An 11,560-nucleotide genomic window follows, 5' to 3' on the forward strand; every position below is an offset into this window, starting at 1 on the left:
TCAAACCAAAGATCCCCTAGACATAGACCCACCTAAATTAGGGGAAAACGAGGTTGAACGGATTATGGAAATCCCAGACCAACAGACAGGTCAGCAAGCTTGCAGAGAAAGTGAGGAAGAACAATCTTACCCTGCAGTGGAAGACAGGAAAACAGACGTGGGAGGATGAGACATGCCAAGAAGCAACATCTTGTGATAGCCCACGAAGTCAGAACTCAGCAGCTCCCGAGGCCTTGAATGTAAGTAGTGTTTTTAGCTGACAATGTCTTTTTTCAAAAGAGTTTTGGGAGGCTCTAAAACTGTTGTGTCTCTTTTTTTTTTTTTTTTTTTTTTTAATTATTACTCTGCTGAAAGTGAGCTGCTCCCCAGTTTAAGTAACAGTCTACAGATACATGTATATATATGTATGTATATATATATATACTTTATTTTTTTTCCCCCTCACTGTACTTCCTCTATTCTGTCTACTCAATGCCTTGTTTGTTTTCTATAGAACTACCCTCACTTTAATGGACTTGGACTTGAACTTGGCCTGTTTAGGGTGATCTTTCTGGGAGGTAGAAAATGTGCTTTCCAGCTTTGCTAGGTACACACGCATATGGCACACGTCTAACGTATGGGATTTAATGCACGAACGGCTTCCTCTTTAACAAAGCTCTTTTAAAAATCCTGAAGGATGTGAGTGTTGCTGTCCACTATAAACCTCGAGAGCCCCATGGGGTGAAGCTCTTTGCAGTGAAATCGGAATCTGAAATGATGAGTATGTTCTGTTCCTTGCATATTTACTGTTCTTGCTTAACTAAGTCATGAAACCTTTATCTCTGTCTTTGAGAGCTGCTTGGGAAAACAATATATTCTTAAGACAGTAAGTTTTCATTCATAAAGCTTTTTTTTTTTACTGTCATCTTTCTTTCAGATGTGCTAAGCACCCATGTGGCATTTGGAGAGATGCCAGTTGTAGACATCAACTAACAGTCCTGCAGCCAAACCAGGAGCTTTCTCCACTACCCTTTCTTCTCACGTGTTCACTTTTGCTCTTTTGAAGACTTTGAACTTTTTGTCATTTTAATTAATAAAGCAGCATCTTTAATGTTGGCTATGTCTACACGTGTGTTCCATTCAAAGAGCATTTTCCCTTGCCCGAAGTACACCATTTGGACTGGAGATTCACAGTGGAGGGAATGGACAGACCACTAAAATTTGTGCCACAGTTGTTACCCCACTTTGCACGTGTCCCGGCGGTCCCATCTCCTTGGATCCCTTCCCTCATCCCTCATCCCTCAATGCCCCTACCTTCTTTCTGCAGTTTCCTTCACTCCCAACATCTTCTATAGCTGCCTTGATTTGACCTACAAGTGGCCGGAGATACTACTTGACTCGTGTATGATGGGGAGAGGAAGGCTGACTGGTGAGAGCACCTGGGACTAATGGCTGAGTAGCAGACGTGTCTTTAACCAACAGCAGGAGCTGGGTCACGCACAGTCTTGAGCAAGATTCTCAAGATTGCTGCCTTTCAGTCCTTTTTGGGTATCTGTGTCCATCCTGCAGCTCTATCTGTGCAGGCTCAACTTAGTCAGAAGTGCCTTCTGCATTGTAGCTTGAGAGGAGACTGAAAATGCCCTCCTTCTGTTGTTCCAGACTTTGGGCCTTAGGACTGGACTTTAATGTACTGAATACTTGTGTGTATGTCTTGAACCCACTTCTGTAGAGCTGTGATACTTCTGTGCTATTTAGGTGTACCCTTTCGAGAACTTTTTTAGAGTATCTTGGAGTCAAAATTGATATTCAAGCAGAAATTGATAACACGAAGTTTCATATTTGTTGTTCCATGTTTTTTGCATTGTAAAATCTCTCAAGAACAAGTCTCTCTTGCTTTGAATATTTATATCCTAAAACCAGTTCTCATTTTAATGTAGAACTATGATACTTCTGGAGCCAAAAGAGCCCTGACCTGTGTCAGATCCAATCACTTTTACTTGCAGTCTTCCCTCGTTTGTGAGAATCCTCCACACTTAACATTTCCCTTCTGTCTTGCTCATGTAACAACTCTCAAATCACACCCCTCTCATTCCAGAATCTTCTAATTTCTGGACACTACCCCATCCAACCCCAAGTTTCTACCCACACCTACACCATCTAACATCCTTCCTGCAGACAGCCTTCTTCCTTTCCTAACTGCTGCCTGAACCTCTTTCCTACCACATCAGGTAGAAGAGTGGGAAGGACTTGGTGATGAATTCTGCCTTGGGTTGCAAAAAAGCAGATGAGAGTTTTGAGGTGCTGATATCTTAAAAACCTTGATGTATGGTGGATTGGACTGACAACAGCTGTAGACCAGAATGAGCAGGGTTATTTAATGATGAAGCACCAAAACTAAGAGTCCTGGGATGTCTATCCCCAACAGGAGTTGGTCCTCTCTTTTGTTGTTGGAAACCAAGCATGGGGTACAAGTCCATACTTTCTGCTCTGATTCGTAAAGTGAAGGTTACAGATCACAGTTTGTGAAGCTGATGCCCATCAAGTTGAACAACAGCTCACTATCCTACCTGTATATTAATTTATTTTAAAAACAACTTCAAGTGTATAAAGGCTCATGTTATGGCAGGTGTTTTCTTCTCCTTGAGGTTGCATGTACAGCAAGCAATGCGACTGGTGGCACTGGTGTGATTGCACCATCTTGTGCTGCCCTGCATGGAAACATCGAGATTTTGTTTTTTCCTTATCTCAGAGCAAATTACAGAAATATTTAAAGACCAACAACGTGGTTTTAGACAATCCAGTGTATCTCTGTCCATTCTTAGAGGTAGCTTCCCCTCATAGCTTTGGGCAATTCCAACAACCTTGGTTGGTTTCCACAAGTTTAAGTTGGCTTGCAAGTTAATAGTGCTCTTAATACCTCACACATGTTGCACAGGTTGTACAAGTTGCCTAAGTGCAAATGTCTGAATTTATACAAACTGTTTATACATATGTATATTAAGTCCTATTGCAATAACTGCAGCAGGTAAAATCAAATAACAGTAGCATGACCTGTGTAATACTGATCCTTATGTTTGTAGCTCCAAAGCTGTTGATAATATGTAGTTAATTCTTCTCTGAAGCTCATTTAAATAAAGTTAGCTTTACCACAATGTAAGTTGTCTGTTGGCAGTAGTTGGACAGGTGAGTGCTTAAACTTACCTGTTTTCTCTGTTAATCTAGGGCCTAAGTAAGCAATGCAACAACCTTAACTATAAAACAAAGACAAAACTTTATGTTACAACTGACAGCTAAAGAAATAGTGCACCCAATACCATGCTAATGGTGCAAAGGGCATGCCTGTGAATAAAGGCACTGTATGCAGTATTTTGCTTTGGCCTCTGAAACTCCCATTTGAGACTGTGACTTCTGGCTTGTGCTTAAAAGCTTGAAGCATTCTCTAATCCAATATACTGGGTTACTCAATTTAATTTTATATTTTTAAGGCATATTTGCATTGATTAAATAAAAAAAAGCTACAAATTTGTTCTAAAGGGTGTATGTAGTAGGTTTTTTTTGGCTTGCTTAGTGCGAATAATTTTCTAATGGTTGTTTCATCTTCAGAGTTACGTTTGCTCCTGACAGTTCATTTGTTGTTGACTGATGTTTGGCCTTTGATGTGAATTAAAGGAACTAATAACAGAATTAAACTGTGTTTTGGTTGTAAGGTTCTTTAAAATATACCTACTTCAGAACAAGTAATAAGAATGAGGTACTTCAGAACACTGTGAAGAAAAAAAGCTTCTATTAGAATTCCAGATAGGTAACAATTTTCAGTGAGCGAAAATGAAAAATTAGTAAATCATATGCCTTTCCAGTGTAAATGAAGTGCATATATATATATATATATATATATATATATATATATGTATACATATAAAAGCCATAAAGCAACAACAAGAACAAGAAAGTTCACAAAAAAATTGTCGTAGAGTAGTAGATTAAGGACCTAAGGCCAATAACTGCTGCCTTGTAGGCTCCCCCACTCCTCATGGTACCGAGCATCCAGAGTTGCTTCTGATTTATGTCCACGGACCTTGGACTTCAGATGTGAAGTTTCTCCAGCCATATATGTTCTATGGCTAACAGTCAGAAGACTTGTGTTAGGTTTCACTCCTAAACTCGTTTTGTAAAGCTACACACCTTCCTATCTCAGCTAAGATGCTAAATCCAGCATCTGCAAATACCGGCACTGGTCACAGCAAAACACTGGGGGATGCCTGTCCTTCCTCTTGCCTTTGTGTTGTGCGATGGGGTTGTGCTGCAGGTGACTGGATGATCAGGTAGTGAGGTGGAGTGTGAAATGGCTGAAGGGAAGAAGACAGAGAGTCGTGGTCAATGGGGCAGAGTCCAGTTGAGGCTTGGATCCAGTGCAGTGCCTCAGGGGGCAGTGCTGGGACCGGTATTATTCAATATGTTATCAATTATTTGGATGAGGGAATAGAGTGACTGTCAGCAAGTTTGCTGGTGACACACCTGGAATATTGTGTCCAGTTGTGGCCCCTCAGCTCCAGAAGGACAGGGAACTGCTGGAGAGAGTCCAGCGCAGCCACCAAGATGCTGAAGGGAGTGGAGCATCTCCCGTGTGAGGAAAGGCTGAGGGAGCTGGGGCTCTGGAGCTGGAGAAGAGGAGACTGAGGGGGGACTCATTCATGGGGATCAATATGGAAAGGGGCAGTGTCAGGAGGATGGAGCCAGGCTCTTCTGGGTGACAACCAGTGACAGGACAAGAGGCAAGGGGTGCAAACTGGAACACAGGAGGTTCCACTTAAATTTGAGAAGAAACTTCTTCCTGGTGAGGGTGTCAGAGCCTGGCCCAGGCTGCCCAGGGAGGTTGTGGAGTCTCCTTCTCTGCAGACATTCAAACCCGCCTGGACCCCTTCCTGTGGAACCTCAGCTGGGTGTTCCTGCTCCATGGGGGATTGCACTGGATGAGCTTTACAGGGCCCTTCCAACCCCTCACATTCTGGGATCCTGTGACTGATCCCACTGCCCAGCTCTGGCATCAGGAGGTGTAGATCCAACCAGCATCTCCGACCAGACTTTGTGCTCAAGGGACACCACCTCTGCCGGTCCTTTTGCAAGATTTGATCATTTATAGTGTCCTGTTACTGATCAACATGACGTCCCTAAACAGGCATCAAAACAGCCTCTTGAATGAGAGATTCGTGTGCTGATTTCTCTTTTTTAATGCTGTTTTATCAGCAATAGCTCAGGTATCCTGTGCATTAGCTCAAGCTATGGAAGCAGATCTGTCTTTCCAATTCAGATCCAGAGCATATGGGAGACAGCTGTGCTCGTTGAGGAACCTGCACAGCCTGGATGCAGCAAGCGTCTTGGGGATGGGCAGGCAGCTTGCCAGAAGCACAGAGGATTCCTGAGATGGTCCTGTCTGGATGCCAAACGCTGGATCTTTGTCACTCACACTGCCACGTGCGAGGGGAGCAGGCCTGAGGAGGCTGATGGCCCTGCAAGGAAGGATGTGGTTTGGAATGAGGAGCAATGTGGAGCAGAAGGCCGGTGGAACTGGCAGCACAGGCTTTAGAGTCCTGATTTCAGGGAGATGGACGAGATGTGGTAAAAGACTTCAAGCTCTGTGAACATTTTAAAGATGCTACTAACAAGATGGAAGCTTAGCCACCACAACATTAATATTCAGTGGTGCCCAACGACAGGATGAGGGGCAATGGGCACAGACTGAAACACAGGAGGTCCCATCTAAACAGAAGGAGAAACTTTACTCTGAGGGTTTCAGAGCCCTGGACCAGGCTGCCCAGAGAGGCTGTGGAGTCTCCTTCTCTGAGACATTCAAACCCGCCTGGACGTGATCCTGTGTGATCTGCTCTGATGAACCTTCTTTAGCAGATGGGTTGGACTGGATGATCTCCAGAGGTCCCTTCAACCCAAACCAGTCTGTGATTCTGTGATCTAATTGAGGTCTGATGTAATTTCTAGTTGGACACTAAATTTATTCTTTACAAAAGTGAGAATGAAAGACTGGGGTGTAGCAAAGGCCCATAGCTATTGTGCTCCAACATCCTTTTGGAAAAAAAAATAATGAAAACTCTTTAAAACTGGAGGAACAGTTTTAAGTGTCTCCTTTTCCTCCTTGAAGATGATGTCCATTTCCAGAGCCTGAAAACCCCACGTCTCAGTCCTTGCAGATGGGACTGACAATATGATGAAACCAGGGAAGCAGAAGTCTAATATGGCATGGGAGCTGCTTGCTGGGGATGGTCTCTGCAGCAGCTTGACCCTCTCCTCATGATCTAGCCTACAGATCTGTCCCACAAAGGCACTTGGCTAGAAAGAATAGCCAGCAAGATGCCTTTTCCTCTAAGCAGCTAGACAAGAAGGGAATTGTAAAAATTCACGAGGAGTTTACAAGCCAGCTGCTGTCCTGAAAGGCAGATGTCCCACAAAGCCTTTGGGAAGCAGCTCAACAGCAATCCCAGTGCTGCTGTCCCCATCTCACCGTCTTCCATGGACCCTCAGCCATGCAGTGCCATGGCGTACTGTCGAGGGCTTAGATTGTGGGGTGACAATCAAACCCTGGCAGATGTATTGTTAACCTCCTCTCCCACCCACTTTCCCTTTTTGTCCCTCCCTCTCCGCCCTTCCCACTAGGGACAGGCGATCGAGAAGGAAAGAAGGACAGAGAGAAGAGCTGGAAAAATTAAAAATATTTTACTAATGCTACTAATAAAAATAGAGAAAATAATACAAAATATACAAAACCAATCTTGAAAGTCTCAGCAACTGCAGAGCCGACACCCGAAGTCCTGGACTGGACTCTGCAGCCAACCGGAGCTGGATTCAGTCTGTCACTGGGCCTCAGTTCGCAGGGACGACTCGCAAGGTCCTCTCCTAATGTCACCATGAGCAGAAGGGACGAAAAAGAAGGAAAAGGGATGAGATCCTCCTGATCTCCCACTTTTATATGAAGTATTCACGTGAATGGGATGTTATACGCAGTTGGTCAGTTTCTTGGTCACCTGTTTCTCATTGCCCCTCTCACGAGATGTCCATCCATGCTTATCAATAACTTCACATTCCATTGCTATGTTTACCAGAACATGTATCTGGTTCTCCAGGAAAATGCAGCTGATATGAAGCTTTAGTTGACAGGCAAATTCACTAAAAGAGAAACTTGTGTTTTTAAGAAACCAGGACACCTGCTCTGCCCTACCTGAGCTGTCTGTCTCTCTGCTTGGTCAGCAGGTTCCTTGAGAATTTTTAAGCTCATTTCTGGGAGGTTTTCAGCAAACAGTCCTGGGGTTGATATGACGTAGTCAGCAGTGCCTGTTGCTTCCCATGGAAACAGCTGTATGAAGCAGAAAACTGGACACACAACCTCCCGTATTAACCGTTCTCCTTTCCACCTTCCTGGGGGCAGCCATGAGGCTCATGGAGTAAAAGACAGAGAGAGAGGTGATGCTCAGACGATATTTGTGAGTAGTTTCATTGGCAGGCCCAGATCCAAGGCCACCCAGACGGAGAGACAGAGAAAACTGAAATAGATTAAGATATCAGAAGTAGGATTTCACCACTCCAAAGGTCACTCGATCCAGCAACGACCTCTGTAGCTCTCTTGGTGCTGAGCGCAATGGAACTACATTTACTAGTGTCCCAAGTGAGATGTGTTTTTATACTTCAGTTCATTTGCGTGTGAGGTAGGAAAGGGAGGCTTCATCTCCTCCCTCTGCTCATGCTAGTTAAGGAGGTTGCTCCAGAAATGCGTCTGTGGTCCCACACATAAGTCAGTGGTCCCAGAATTGCCCAGAAGTGAGTCAGTTGGTCCTCTGTGGGTAGCTGGTGATTTGTTATTTCCCCCAGCTGGTCAGTGGTCACTGAAAGAACCTGGCTTTGTTCAAGTCCAATTAATGAGGTCTCAAGGAAGAGATACCACTAATGAGACAAAGAACAGAGAAGCCTCAAGGAAGAGACATCATTAATGCCTTTATCTCAAAGACTGATACCTTAGTTTTACAAATAAAAGTTAGGCCTGAAGGGAAACATAAGTCAGTCCTGTCTCCACAGCACTTACATATTTTTTGCTGCCAGAAGTTGCAAAAAACAACTATTTAAAGCATAATGAGATGCATATCAAGCCCATCACAGCCCAGGACCTTGTGCAAGGCGGTGAGAGAGGAGGGCAGAGATGGGGGAGGTTGGCCTCGTGGTCTGAATTCCACTTGCTTTTGTAGTTGAAGAGAGAGGTGGCAAAAAGAAGTTTGCAAAGCTGGCTTGCTAAAGCAAAGGAGGCTGGAGAGTTACAGCTCTGAGGGAAAGCTGTGCATGGGGAAAGGTAGGGCAAGAAAGGAAATGTTGGCCAAACTGTTTGAGATGCTTAATGAAAGGGTAGACTTCCCACAATCCCTGGCTGCCGTATGGGTGTTTATTCAGAGGAAACTTTTCCTAGCCCAAATCTATCTAGCTATCATCTATCTATCTATCTGTCTGTCTGTCTATCTATCTATCTATCTATCTATCTATCTATCTATCTATCATCTATCTATCTATGTATCTATCTATCTATCTATATATCTTATCTATCTATCATCTATCTATGTATCTATTTATCTATCTATCTTATCTATCTATCTATCTATCTATCTATCTATCTATCTATCTATCTATCTACTTCCCAGATGGTGTTTCCACCATCGTTTCATTATAACAATTAAGAATTACGAAGATAGATACGACCCGCCCATTATTCTGGCGATGGCACAAACTTTTATAAACTAGCCTATTTGCTGAATAGTTGTGAAAATAGCACTATGATCTTTGGCATAAGTCTGCCTGCTGGGGCAATGTTTTTATTGGGTATTTGTGTAATCTGTCTTGATCTTGCAAGTGGGTTCAGGTTCATACATCCCTTGAACTCTGCACAGTAGAGCCAGTTAATGCTTCGCAGATGCAGGGGGGGACCTGCATCAGTATGAATGGTGTGCCAAAGGCTGGATGTATTGCTTACAGTTATTCATACAAAAGTATATTTAACTTAAAACAAACAAACAAACAAATCAAACCAAACAAAAAAACTAATATACACAAACCCCACAAAAAACCAAAATGAACAAAACCAAACAACAAAACAAAGCAAACAACAACAAAAAACCACAAATAGCCTCAACAAAGCCAGACAAACCCTTTAAGCCAACATTGTTATTGACTGGTAGAAGTAGGTTCATATTTACTATGGCAGCATATTGACTATGTTGGAATTACTATTTTGTTTTCTTTCACTCATAACCAGTTGTTGCCCAGGGAAAGAACAGATGCAATACTTCTCTCTGAAATAATTTCTTGATGTGTCTCAAGGCTGTGGACATTCATGCTATTTATTAGTTATTTGTTTGTCCAATAAAAGGCATGTCACATTTTCTTTTCCCTTTCCTGTGAAGAGCCTGGGTTACTGGGGGAGCATAAAACTTTACAATATAAGCAGTAGAGGTGTTGTTGCTTAAAACTTCAGAAACTCCTCGTTGTGGTTGTGGCTAATGTAGAGGAGCACAGTGATGGTGTGCTATGGCAAACCAACCTTTAAACTTCTTTTATTATAAGTCAAACGTACTTTCTGTGTCACGTTATTGATCTGCCAGGATGGTTTGTGACTTGATTGCTTAATAAAACAGCTCATTAGGAGCACATATCACTATGGCTATGATTTAGATTTTTTAAAAAATTCACAAAAGTTAACCATACCTTGTCGTGCTCACTTTTCTACAAGCAGGCAGCTTCCACTTGGTAGTAAGATGTGATACGTTGCAGTGTTAAGAGAAAATCTGGAGATAAAACTCGTCAGTTGTGCGTTTACCCACTAGAGGGACCCATTGTAACGGTTAAAAAGTGGATCTGACGTTTTGGGGAAAAAAAAAAAGGCATAATCAAATGTCAGGTGGAATTTTTATAGCAGTCTTTTCACTCTCTTGGTGTGTACAGACACCTTAAAAACCTGTGGGCATTTTCCACCCGTGTAACAGTGATTTACCAACTAAGATGCAGCTTCTACTGGAGGGAGTCCAGCAGTGGGCTACGAAGATGATGAGGGGTCTGAATCATCTTTCTTGTGAGGAGAGGCCAAGGGACCTGGGGCTGTTCAGCCTGGAGAAGAGAAGTTGAGAGGGGATCTTATTTATGACTCTTTTGAGCGATGACCAAGGACACGATGAGGGGCAACAGGCACAGACTGGAGCACAGGATGTCCCATCTAAACAGGAGGAGAAACTTCTTCACTTTGGGGGTGCCAAAGCCCTGAAACAGGCTGCCCAGAGAGGTTGTGGAGTCTCCTTCTCTGGAGACATTCAAACCTGTCTAGACATGATCCTGTGCGATCTGCTCTGGTGAACCTGCTTTAGCAGGTGGGTTAGATTGGATAAACTCCAGAGGTTCCTTCCAACCCCAACTATTCTGTGATTCCGTGATTCTATGCAGGAGAAATAAGAACTGAGCATTTTATATGCATGGAAATCCCATGTTTCCATGTTGAGCAACCTTCAGCTCTATTCTGAAATAAAAATGGACAGAAAAAAATGTTTGATTACTTGTGATGTGCAGAATTCACTGTTAAAATATATACTTGTTCAAAGGTGTGCTAGTCATTGTGTGTTCTTTTAATCCTGGGTAGGGGGACACAACTGTTTCTGTCCTGACAACCAAATCACAGGATCCCAGAATGTGAGGGGTTGGAAGGGCCCTGTAAAGCTCACCCAGTGCAATCCCCCATGGAGCAGGAACACCCAGCTGAGGTTCCACAGGAAGGGGTCCAGGCGGGTTTGAATGTCTGCAGAGAAGGAGACTCCACAGCCTCCCTGGGCAGCCTGGGCCAGGCTCTGCTACACTCACCCCGAACAAGTTTCTTCTCAAATTTAGGTGGAACCTCTTCTGTTCCAGTTTGCACCCATTGCCCCTTGTCCTGTCACTGATTGTCACTGCGAAAAGCCTGGCTCCATCCTCCTGACACTCACCCTTTATATATTTGTAAACATTAATAAGGTCACCCCTCAGTCTTCTCCAGACTAAAGAACCCCAGCTCCCTCTCCTCCCTGTCCACATTTTTTCTTTCCTCAAGCAATCACCTTCCTTTACTCTGGGATTTGTGACCGTGTGCCCTGCTCTTCAGAAGCCTCCTTCCAAAACCACCTCGCACCCACATCTCACCCGTGTTGGACTCAACTTCATCCCAGCTGTGCTGCCTATTGAGGTGCTCTGCCTCTGAGATGCTCCACCAAACAGGGTCTGTGCCGGCCCCTCTTATTCTTTCTATTGTCCTGTTGCGTTGTGTCAGACTGAATTTGGCACCCGAACCCTAAAAAGTTGAGGACAGCGTGTTTCTTGGGTGTGCTAAAATAAAAAGCAGTGAAAATTATTGCATGTTGCCTAGGGTGAAGTTGGTTTAGTGCTGTTTCTAATGCTACAAGTAACCACGCTTTTTCTCAGAAAGAATGCAGAGCTTTATTCGTTCTTGTTGTTTCACACATTTAATATTTTAAATTCTTCTCCTAGGTGTGACAGAATACTATGCAGTAACATTTTA

This window comes from Patagioenas fasciata, chromosome Z (assembly GCF_037038585.1).
Source record: "Patagioenas fasciata isolate bPatFas1 chromosome Z, bPatFas1.hap1, whole genome shotgun sequence".
In the NCBI taxonomy this organism is placed as follows: domain Eukaryota; kingdom Metazoa; phylum Chordata; class Aves; order Columbiformes; family Columbidae; genus Patagioenas; species Patagioenas fasciata.